The sequence below is a fragment of the Schistocerca americana genome, chromosome 8, assembly GCF_021461395.2.
Source record: "Schistocerca americana isolate TAMUIC-IGC-003095 chromosome 8, iqSchAmer2.1, whole genome shotgun sequence".
NCBI classification, from domain to species: domain Eukaryota; kingdom Metazoa; phylum Arthropoda; class Insecta; order Orthoptera; family Acrididae; genus Schistocerca; species Schistocerca americana.
This window is the reverse complement of record NC_060126.1, coordinates 220,396,936-220,409,736: the sequence shown is the minus strand read 5'-3', so window position 1 is coordinate 220,409,736 and position 12,801 is coordinate 220,396,936.

Here is a 12,801-nt window from a genome sequence, read left to right as displayed (position 1 = left end):
AAAGGCCCTTGCACGGATTGCGACACACTCCAGTCGGCGGCGCGTTATGGAAATTATTTGGGCCTGTCCTCGTTTTATACCGGCACGACGCTCCTGTGAAGGTGCTTGTACAGAAAGTTCGCGGAGCATCGTGAAATAAAATTCCGTCGTGTATCGCCTCCACATCATCTGCTCTCTTCCGTATGCAATTAACGCTCGGCGCAATGCAGGCTTAACGCATTCCAGCCACCACTGCAACGTCGTCGGATATGTCGGGAGGCGTCGTTCACACACGTGCCAAGTGTCTTCGACTAAGTGCCTGCACTCAGGTTCCCTAAGATGTGCTGTATTCAGTTTCGAAACACTGCGACTCCTCCACACTTGTTGACGACACAGGGAGACCGTGCATATATATGCTATGTGATCTGAAAAGGCGACAGGCCACAATTCCGCATCGAGGATCGCAGGTTCGAGACGACGTGTTACGTAAATGCGATCGAGACGACTTACAGAGTGACTCGTGACGTAGGTGTATCCACGTCTGTCGCCATGTATCTTCTCCCGTGTATCAATGAGATTCATGTCCTGTATGAGTTGTCGCAGCTCCGGGCATGAAGTATAACGTGGGTGTTGATCTTTTGGTGCGAGCACGCAGTTGAAATCGCCTCCAAATAAGACATGTTCATACCGACCTAAGAATAGTGTTGCAATCCCCTCTGCGTAAAATCGGGATCGGTCGCGCCGTCTGTCTGACCCCGACGGTGCGTAAATGTTAACGACCCGTACTCCCAGCACTGTGAGCACCAGTCCTCGCGCTGACGACAGGTACACCACGTCCTCGGCTACTATGCCGCTACGTAGAAGTATCGCTGTTCCGCTGCCGCCGTCGGTAGTAGGTGTAATGTACGTATCGTACTCATAGAGGTCTGGGAAGCTCTCAACACATACTTCCTGCAGCAGAACGATGTCGACGTCTGACGCCTGCAACATGTCTCGTAATAATTGCAATTTGACAGGCGTTCTGATCGTATTAATATTAATAGAGGCTGTTCGATATGCCTGCCGCTGTTCCTCAGTGCGTAAAGCGCACATGAAGGCTTATGTTAATTTGTGTGCTGCTGCCCGGTGACATGCTGTCTGTGCGTCAGTCTGCATCTTCTGGGCGGGTAACATCCGGTGGACGCTGCACTCGCCATTGGCGGGTGCGTCGTCGGTGTGGGGGTCAGTATCGGATTCGTCGGCCCAGTTCCTGTGCTGGAGGTCCAGCTCCCGTCGTGACTCTCCGGCCGGGCTGACCGAAGGCGGTGGCGTTGCTGCGGTGGGTGGAGGGACTCCTTCCGTCGGCATTCCGTCCGGTGTGTCTGTATTCAACCCCTGTGTAGCATGACTCGCGTCGTACTGCTGTGTCGGAGGTAGAACCTCAGGTTGCGCATCCGGATGCACTGTATCCACGTTACACCCAAGTCCATCTGACGTGGACTGCAGTAAGCAGGTATCCGACGGCGCTAGCCGTTGTTTCTTGTGGCGCTTCGGCGTGTGCGCCGCCGTATCCGAGTGCGGAAGCGACTCCCGGTGCTCAGGGACGAAAGCAGCTGTCGGCACAACAGCAGGATCAATTTCCATTTCTCCTACCGATCCTTTCCGCTCGGTTAAGTGCGTCGTCGGTGCCGGAGCGGCAGAGGTGTGCGTCGTTTCTTCACGGGAGGCGGTCTCTGCCGCAGTCGGTTGCCGTAAACTGTCAGGATTCTGTAGCTGGTCATTCTTCGGGATGGGATCCGTTCGAAATGCGTCCGCATACGTTAGTGGCAGCGGCGTCAACGTGGACGGAGGTACGGGTTCGCCGTTTGGAACTTGCACTATCCTCCGCTGCATACATTCGGAACGGACGTGGCCCTCTTTCCCGCAGCCTGAGCATGTTTTGGGTTGTCCATCGTAGATGACTATAGCTCTGCATCCGCCGATGAACAAGTACGAGGGTACATGTTGTGTCAGTTCTATTCTGATTTGACGCACCCCGTTGAGAACGGGGTAAGTTGTGAAGTTGGACCATTTTTCCTCAACGTGGCTAAGCACTCTTCCATATGGGCGTAAGGCGTCAACGACCAAGTCAGACGGAACCTCGAAGGGAAGTTCGAAAATACGTATGTTTCGTAAGCCCAGTCCTGCATGATCAATAGTTACTTCTCCAACATGTCCATCAGATTGACGAAATTTGAGTCCATGTTTAGTATCTCGGATGATCCTGTCACATACTGCATCGTTAAACAGCTTGACGTAAACAACACTGCTCACTATGGAGAGGTGGATTCCGATAAGTTCGTTGTAGTCAAGTTTAACTTCGTCTCGTAGGAACCTTTGTATTTCGTAGGCTTTCGGTCTCGCATATTCATTCGAAAAACTAATCTTGAGAGTCCACTTTCGGTATGCATGTGCCATTCTATATCGAGTCGTCTAAACGCACGAGTACGCCGAAGAGGTAAACAACTGCGCGAGCGCGAACTTCTCCGGCAGGGACGTAAACAGACGTCCGCGCCGTAGCACCGCCGAAGGCAGACTGCCATTCAGCTACCGGGGGCGGACATTGTCACAGGTGACACGTACGTAAGCATCCTGCCTGATCACCTGCATTCATTCATGTCCATTGTGCATTCTGACGGACTTGCAGGACAATGCGACACCCCACACGTCTAGAATTGCTACAGAGTGGCTACAGGAATACTCTTCTGAGTTTAAACACGTCCGTTGGCCACCAAGTTAGCCAGACATGAACGTTATAGAACATATCTGGGATGCCTTGCACGTACTGTTCAGAAATCTCCACCCCTCGCACTCTTACGGATTTATGGACAGGATTGCTCGATTCATGCTGTCAATTCCCTCCAGAATTACCCGAGACATTAGTCGAGTCCATACCATGTCGTGCTGCGGCACTTCCGCGTGCTCGCGTGGACCTTCATGATGTTAGGCAGGTGTACCAGTATCTTTGGCTCTTCAGTCTATACTTCGCAGGCGCTTTAGACTTGAGAAGTTCACTGGAAACAAATACCTTCATTTAATTATCTTTATGCACTGAAATAAAATGAAATCTAATATTAAAAGTAAAGTTAGCTTCTCAAATCTATTTTACTAGGTAATCTTGTTATGTGTTGAAGCTGAACGAGAATACAGTATTGTTACACACGATCAAAGCACGTGGTGTTAGTTACCATCCCACGAGCTGTGGTAAGTTTCCTTTCCCCAGATTTTTTCTAACGAGCCATAGTCATCAACTCACGATCAGAAACTTAAGTAATCGATGTGTAATAAATTTTATATAAAATGAAGGATGGCGCATACACCTAAAATACTGGCATGCTTCATTGTTTGTACTTGCTGCCACACACTAGTTTTAGACTTACTTTGAAGCGAGTTATTGTAAACTGAGACTACAGCTTGCTTCTTCCTGAGAGGTGTACAGTCCAGTAAGTCCTTCTATTGGAAGACCATATTTATTTCAAAAAATATTTTATTCTAATCGTTTCCATGAATAAGAAATGCAAGCTCATTTATAGGTGTTATTATACATAACTTTTAGTTACTTCAGTAGATATGTTACTTTTCGAATTCTTTCCGTCAGTGGCGTGAGCTCTCAAGTTTGGGCATCATATTTTCTAGTTTACCGCACCTCAATTAGTAAAACCGGATCCCTCATAGCATCGTTTTGTTGTCTGTTATCCTGCCTGTCTGATTGTTAACAGCCATTTTTCATAGGAACAGGTAGAATTTATGTCACATACTAAAGTCTACAGTACCTTGACGGTGTAAAATAAGTTAGGCTTCTATGTCAATGCATAGAAAATATACGACCATTTGTATCACGTATTTTGATACTTCAAAACTCATTCATCAAAACTAATAGGGTACTTCCCGTTACCTGTAGCCTTAAAATTTGGCACAACCGAGGTTACAGAGTACGTACAAGTAACCGAAACAATTAAAAATTAGTTAATTTGTAATTATTACATATTTCCATGCCGTCTGTCCGTCCGTCTACAGCTTATGACCCAATTTCCTCAGCTGAAATTTATCGCAGCAATTAAGGTCTATGGTCGCTTGGTGGTGTAAAAAACTTAAGCTTCTAAGTCAATAAAATCTAATGAAGCGGCCATTTATGTCATGTATTTTGAACTGGAAAACTAGTTTAGTGGTAAGGTGCGTGCCGTGGAATAGAGAGGGCATGGGATCGATTCTCGGTTGGACCACAGTCTTTTCATTCTTAGTTTTATCGCAGTCTTGACTTTTGGACAATGTGAGGACACATGATTGAGATTTAAGGCTATGGTGTGAGCCTTCTTTGACCGCTTGGGTAACTATAGTGGCTCAGGGACACATAAGTCACCGCATTGGGGTCCGATAGAAAGACTTGCACAGAGCCGTTGATTCACACGAAATTACTGTCTATATACATTATTAAGTTTGCACTGTAATCGCACTTGGCCGGGTTTTATTATACAATGTGATCCATAGTAAGGTCGTTTTGATTAGAAATATCAGGAATGTAAGATGCCCAATACCTTTCAATCTCTTGTATTAGATAAAGACCATATCATTTCCTTATAAAATGGTTATCATCGCACAAACACGGCTGAGTAACATTTACAGTGATTGAAATGTACTATATGTAGTATTGGTTTCACTGCAATGTTTCATCAAATTATCGCCATATTGCTGGATGAGACAGTTGCAACAAGGCAGCGGTACTCCTCTAGCAAATTTCAGCGAATTTTGCACGGAACGAAATTCCATGCAGGAGCGTTCCCTGATCATTAATTTCTACGCCTTTGGTTTCAGTCATCGTTTTCTCCTTATTGAAAGAAGCTGTTCGCCAAAATTGTAATTTGTTCCTGCCACTTATGGGTTTTAGGTATTTAATGCTTTCATTTTGCGACAAAGTATTCGATTATGCCCATGCTCTCCCTCCAGTGTTTCCCCGTAAACATTTTCCATTAGTTAAGTGCGTCTGTGGAAGGCCTGCACAATACCGCTCCACAGCTGCACTTTCCTCTTCGTTGCACTGTACTTTTATACAGCCATGGTCTCTATATGTGCTTGTAGAAGGTAGAGCGGCGAGATCTGGTGAATAGTTTCGATGTTCCTACGATTCGTGATTCAAATCCTTCAGTTCTACAATACACCTTACGTGATATTTGATGATTTATTTATTTATTTATTTTTTTTTTTTTTTGCCATGTCAGAACACTCTTCTCTCCCGCATTTTTAATGCAGGGTTCAGATGTTATTATGTTTTAGTAAGGTATTCGATAAGAAGAAACCGTTCTGCTTGTCAAATTACACTTAATCTTTCCAGTAAATAAAATGAACATCAGTTTTTAAGATCCCGGCGCATTGGGATCCAGCCACTGGTTTAAAACACCATCCCATTTCCGTTGTAAAACTACATCTTGTAAAGAGAAGAAGGGCTGGGCGTCGCTGGGGAAGGAAATCGGCCTTGCCTTTTCAAAGGGAACATCCCATAATTCACGTGAATAGATGCAGGGAAACTATCTAAAACCAAAATCGTGATGTCTGATGAAGAATTTGACTCACCATCTGTCCGAAAACGGGTCACGTGTCTTCCACTGCGGCATCACGTCAATTGATGGACCTATGTCTTACCCACAGCAGTATGTCAGTGGAAAAATCGGGTTCGATCTTCTTAATGTGTAGTAGGAACGAGAGAGGAGAAAGACTAACTGAGTTCTGTAATTAATATCAATGAGTTATAGCGAATACTCTGTGCAAGAATCACAAGAGGAGGGGGTATATTGGGAAAAGGGCCGGAGATACGGGAAGTTTTCAGTTAGACAGAGATTCCGAAATCACATATTGGATTGTAAGGCTTACCCAGGTGCAGATATAGACTCAGATCGAAATTTATCGATGGTGAAGAGTAGGTTGATCTTTATGACTTTAGTCAGGAAGAATCATTACGCAGGAAAGTGGGACATGGAAGTACTAAGGAGTAGAGAGACACGCTTGAAGATCTCTGAGGATATAGGTACTGCAATAATTATCAGCTCAGTAGGTAGTTCAGTTGGAGAGGAATGGACCTCTCTAAAAAAGGGAGTCACAGAATTTGGAAAGAAAACCGTAGGTACAAGGAAGGTAACTCCGAAGAAACCATGGACGGCAGAAGAAATACTTCAGCTGGTCGACGGAAGAAGAAAGTACAAAAATGCTCAGGAAAATTCGGTAGTACAGAAATACAGAACACTTGGGAACAAAATAATTAGGAAGTGTAGGGAAGCTAAGGCAAAATGGCTGCATGAAAAATGTGAAGAAATCGAATTAGAAATTATTGAAACTTCCTGGTATATTAAAACTATTTGCTGGACCAAGACTCGAACTTGAGACATTGGCCTTTCGCGGGCAAGTGCTGAGCTGACTCACGACCCCTCCTCACAGCCGTACTTCCGCCAGTACCTCGTTTCCCACACTCCAAACTTCAGAGAAGCTCTAATGCAAAACTTACAAGACTAGTACTCCCGTAAGAAGGGACATTGCCGAGACATGGTTTACTCACAGCCTGCGAGATTTTTCCAGAGTGAAATTTTCGCTCTGCTGCGGACTGTCCGCTGATATGAAACTTCCTGGCAGATTAAAACCATGTACCGCACCAACACTCGAACTTGGTATCATTGGAAGTCGCGGGTATATACTTTACCGACTTTCTTTATTATTTAAGGAAAGCTTCCTGGCTCCCATAGGAAAGGATGGAGAAAAGTGAGTGGGGGTGGCAACCTGAGACTTGTGCCGAGACTTAGCTCTACCAAGGAAAGCATGGGAAACTTAAAGGAGAGCTACAAAGCACGTCAATTAAACAATGTTTTATCAATTTTTATTTATTTGACTTCTTTTTTTATTTCCACTGAGTGTAGCATGAATCCGACGTCGCTGAGAACATTCCAATCACAAGAGAATAACCAGAACCAAGAGCGGAAATTGCGTGGATCAGTACCTCATTGACGTAACACCTCAGTTCTGGGGTGAGTTAAGAAAGACACTACAAAGAAAATCAGAGAAAAACTTTCTGTAACTGGGATTGCGAACAACTGCACAATGTCGTTCATTAAGGAAGTACCAAAAATCAAGGAGATTTTTCCTAGTCGTCAGCAAAGAAGTAGTGAACCGCTTGGCCAAAAATCAACATCACTGAGTTCGTTTTCGTTTGTGGGAAGTAAGCCGAATCTAGAAAGGGGAGCCGGTGAGGAGATGTCTTATGGGGAGTAGTACAGATAGTTAGGCCAATATTTGTAGCGCCAAGGAAAAATATCGCCTATCTGCACCCCAGGTGCAGAGTGAAAACTTCACTCACTATATAACTGTCGGAAGGATGGACTCAGCACATAGAAAATTCAACACAACGTTCGGTGAAATGAAAAGCAACGTTGGAAACATTATGACTTCAATGGGATTTCCGCTGTCGATTGCAGAGAGGAGAGCGGATAGGAATAAAGAGTGCATTTAAGGCCTCTACAAGGGACAGAATTGTCTGACAACGTGATAGAAGAAGAAGGATATGTCGATAGGCAAGAAGTAGGGAATCCATTACTAGAATCATGGTTTAAAAGACATTTGGACGATTATGATCAAATTAGATAGAGGTAATAGACAACACAACATCGGGATTTCTAAAATTATTGCGGAAGTGACAGCAAAACAACTGTTCGTGTTCATTTTTAAAATATAGATACTGGCGACATACCATCGCACTTTCGGAAAAACGTCATCCAGTTTGTAATGGCCGTCAAGTGAGAGAACTACCGCACAATCAGCTAAACAGTTCATGCAATCAAGCTGCTGACGAGAATAATATACAGATAAATGGAAAAAAATTCGAAGATCTGTTAGGTGACGATACGTTTAGCTTTAGGGAAGGCAAAGGCACCACAGAGGCTATTCTTAAGTTCCGGTCGAAAGCAAGACGGAAGGAAAATCAAGACACGTTTATTGGATTTCTCTACCTGAAAAAAGCGTTCGACAATATAAAATGTGCAAGTTGCTCAAAATTCAGAGAAAAACAGGAACAAGATATAGAGAATACACAATATGCACAAGAGCCAAGTGGGAACAATAAGCGTGGTAAATTAACAACGAAGTATTCGAATTATTAAGGGTGTAAGGCAGGGTTGTAGTCTTTCGCGACTACTGTCCAATTTATTCATCCAAGAAGCAATAATGGAAATAAACGAAAAGTTCAAGAGTGGAATTAAATCCACGGTGAAAAACTATCAATGATAATATTTGCTGATTACATTCCTATCCTCAGTGAAAGTGGAGACGAGTTACAGGATCTGTTGAATGGAATGAATACTGTAATGAGTACAGAATATTGATTGAGGATAAATCGAAGAAAAACGAAAGTAATAATAAGTAGCAGGAATGAGAACAGCAAGAAACCTAATATCAGAATTGGGGTTCATCAAGTAGACGATGTAACGGAATACTGATACCTACGCAGCAAAATAAGCGATGGACAGAACAAGGAGGACATGAAAAGCAGATTAGCACTGGCAGAAAGAGCATTCCTGGCCAAAAGAAATCTGCTGGTATCAAACATAGGGGTTAATTTGAGGAGGAAATTCTTGATAATGAACGTTTGGAGCACAGCATTGTACGGTAGTGAGGCATGGACTGTGGGCAAACTGGAACAGAAGAGAATGTGATGCAACAGGAGAATGCTGAAAATTAGGTGAGTTGATCAGGTAGGGAATTAGTTTCTCCGGAGAATCGGTGAGGAAAAGATACATGGATAACGCTGACAAGAAGAAGGGAAAGCTTGATAGGGCATCTCTTAAAACATCGGGGAATAACTGCTATGACAGTTGAGGGAGCTTTACGGCGTAAAAACTGTGGAAGGAAACAAAGATGAAATACATCCAGCAAATAATTGAAGACGTAGGTTGCAAGTGCTACTCTGAGATGAAGAGGCTGGCACAGGAGAGGAATTAGTGGCGGTCCGCATCAAACGAGCCAGATGACTGAGGGATAAAAAAAAACCGGGTAAAAATGTACGCTGCGGAAAGTGATAGTTTACTTCAAACAATAACATGAGTGAGGTCACTAACACGAATATTAAAAGGAATCCCCTGAATTTCGGTTAAACGATAAATCATAAAACCCAAAGGCTTTCAATTAAACTAAATACCTAGGGATTCGAATCACAAATACCTTAAGCTGAAACGATCACGTAGAAAATGTTGTGGGGAAGGGGAAGCTTAGACTACGTTGCACTGGCAGAATAACAACATGGTACAGATGTACTAAAGAGGCAGCCTACACTACGCTAGCCCGTCCTCTCCTGAAGTGCTACTGAGCGCGGGTACGTATCAGATAGGATTGATAGAAAACATCGAAAATTTCAAATATGGGCAACTAGTTTTGTGCTACGCGAAATAGAGGAGAGACTGTCCAGAATATGATGCCGAGTTGGCGTGGTAGTACTCAAAAACAATTATTTAAATATTTTTTTAAATATTCTACGGTAGTGAGGCATGGACTGTGGGCAAACTGGAACAGAAGAGAATGTGATGCAACAGGAGAATGCTGAAAATTAGGTGAGTTGATCAGGTAGGGAATTAGTTTCTCCGGAGAATCGGTGAGGAAAAGATACATGGATAACGCTGACAAGAAGAAGGGAAAGCTTGATAGGGCATCTTTTAAAACATCGGGGAATAACTGCTATGACAGTTGAGGGAGCTTTACGGCGTAAAAACTGTGGAAGGAAACAAAGATGAAATACATCCAGCAAATAATTGAAGACGTAGGTTGCAAGTGCTACTCTGAGATGAAGAGGCTGGCACAGGAGAGGAATTAGTGGCGGTCCGCATCAAACGAGCCAGATGACTGAGGGATAAAAAAAACCGGGTAAAAATGTACGCTGCGGAAAGTGATAGTTTACTTCAAACAATAACATGAGTGAGGTCACTAACACGAATATTAAAAGGAATCCCCTGAATTTCGGTTAAACGATAAATCATAAAACCCAAAGGCTTTCAATTAAACTAAATACCTAGGGATTCGAATCACAAATACCTTAAGCTGAAACGATCACGTAGAAAATGTTGTGGGGAAGGGGAAGCTTAGACTACGTTGCACTGGCAGAATAACAACGTGGTACAGATGTACTAAAGAGGCAGCCTACGCTACGCTAGCCCGTCCTCTCCTGAAGTGCTACTGAGCGCGGGTACGTATCAGATAGGATTGATAGAAAACATCGAAAATTTCAAATATGGGCAACTAGTTTTGTGCTACGCGAAATAGAGGAGAGACTGTCCAGGATATGATGCCGAGTTGGCGTGGTAGTACTCAAAAACAATTATTTAAATATTTTTTTAAAACACACGTTTTTGAAACGAACTAAAAAGCAATCAATACTTTTTCGTAGCCCCATTCAGATTTCTAGCCTTGAGCAGACAACCTCGAAGATTTTTGCATGCGACTTTTTAGTAGCTGTAATAATGCTTTTGAAACGTAAAACGCCGGCCGAAGTGGCCGTGCGGTTAAAGGCGCTGCAGTCTGGAACCGCAAGACCGCTACGGTCGCAGGTTCGAATCCTGGCTCGGGCATGGATGTTTGTGATGTCCTTAGGTTAGTTAGGTTTAACTAGTTCTAAGTTCTAGGGGACTAATGACCTCAGCAGTTGAGTCCCATAGTGCTCAGAGCCATTTGAACCATTTTTGAAACGTAAAACGAAAAACATGGGGTGCATGCAAGAGATAATACGAGAGTTTGCTGAAGACTAATGCTTCCGAATTTTTTATGTGACAACTGTAAAATCTTTTTAAATGAAACAAACTTAATTAACATTCTACATATTTATTTTTTATGTCTGTATATTCATATCTCAGAATACTCACACTGGTGACCGACTCATTTGTCTCAACGAGAGGACAGTTTATTGATGGTGTCATTGTAGAATATTTGGCTAATAGTTTCCGTGATCCGACGACAGTGATTGCCAAAACCTGAGTTTCTAATGCTATGCGTTACTAAAGCGTGTATTCCTCCTGCTCACAAAAAACTCTGAACGCATCGTGACGTATACCCGCCGAAGCCAGTTCCAGATCTTACCATTTTCAAGTGCGTCATTACGTTGACCAACAGTGATGTCGTTGACCAGTACAGCCACTGCATCGTCAGAGGTCTGCTATAGGCTACGACTTTGTCAAATATGATGCCAGTGAAACCCGAAAAGCTACCTAGTCATAAGTTTACATCTTGCTCCAGTTGGAGCTGCAAATGAACTGACGACATATCATAAGCCCGCCGTTGTGGCCGAGCGGTTCTAGGTGATTCAGTCTAGAACCGCCATGGTGCTACAGTCGCAGTTTCAAATCCTGCCTCGGGCATGGATGTTTCCATTTGAACCATTTCAACATATCACTCTAAAGTCGGAAACGGAATTCTGCGAGCAGAAATCGAAGTGTTGTTCCTGCAATCAGACACTGAAATTTCTCCGTAGTGTCTCCTGTCCACCCTCCCAACATTTGGCACATCCTGGCGAGCCAATTGAAAAACTCTTACAGGTAGGTATAGAATGATAAGGATCAATTTTGCTGGAACATCCATCGCGTCTCCCGCTTCTCAATAGTTTGGAAAAAAGCACGATCTCAGAGCGGTCTGTCCTATGAAATCCCCGTTTCCCCGAGCCAGTAGAGCTATGTCACTTCAGCTAAAGAAATGAAATTGTTTTGGCTCTTTCCTGCGGCGATTCAAAGAAGCCCATTATTAAATCCTCTGTTTTTTACACGAGTGTCCAGCTACAAGTAATTTGGGGCGGGAATGCACCCGTCTCACACCTTGTGAAATCCATACTCCTCTTCTGGTGTGTTCTGTCAAGAGAATAGGTTCATAAATGCCTTCCCGCCTCTCCCTGTTGCTGCCATAGCGACCGTGGTGCCAAGCTGTACATTGTCTTCTCATCGACAGACTGGCGTCCTGCTCCCTCTGCGTTTCTACACAACACTTGTTGAAGTTAGTTGGCCAAGACATGCAATTGTTCTTTAGACAAATTCTTAGGACACGGGAGTACCAATCAGGCCGTCTAGAATAAAATAGCCAGCCCAGCCAAACCCAATTCTCAAAAAGTGAATTTGCTGCAACTACGTGATGTATTAGCAGTCACTGTTACTAAGATAATTAAATGAAAAGAATAAGTGGGTAATCGTTACTAAGAAAATAAAGAAATACATTATTTACGAAGCAAAGTACTTCAATTCACGTATCTCAGCATATAACTGGCATACCAGAGGTGGATTATGTGAAATTCGACGAAACCACTAGTTTCGACGTTCTTCAAGGTCGCCAAGGAATGTCATGTAGACTTGTAACGTGGCAGAATAAATGAAGATCAATTTCGCACCTTACATAAGAATTTTATACAGGTGAATATGACACCTAACTTACTTCGGCGGTAATGAGCAGATTTGCCTATAAGTATGTAACGCAAAAGAGATGACACTCACTCGACGGTATTAACACACCATTCCTATATAATGTATGTCAATGAGCAGAAGGTGAAAGAAGCAGTAAGAGGAAACGTTTTGTGTGGAAGCAGGCGCGGGCAGAAGCAGAGGCTGCACCACCGGAGGCATCACGAAAAGCTCTTATGGGGCGTTCCATGGCAGGAGTCAGTAATCAGACAGGTGACGCACACTGCAGAGCGTGTAACGGCCCACCAGACGTAGGACAGAAAGACGCTTTAGAAAACTGCTCTTCGGAATTCCAAATGGATACAGTGAATGAACAACGAATGGTAAACCTGTGATGTACGCATGTAAC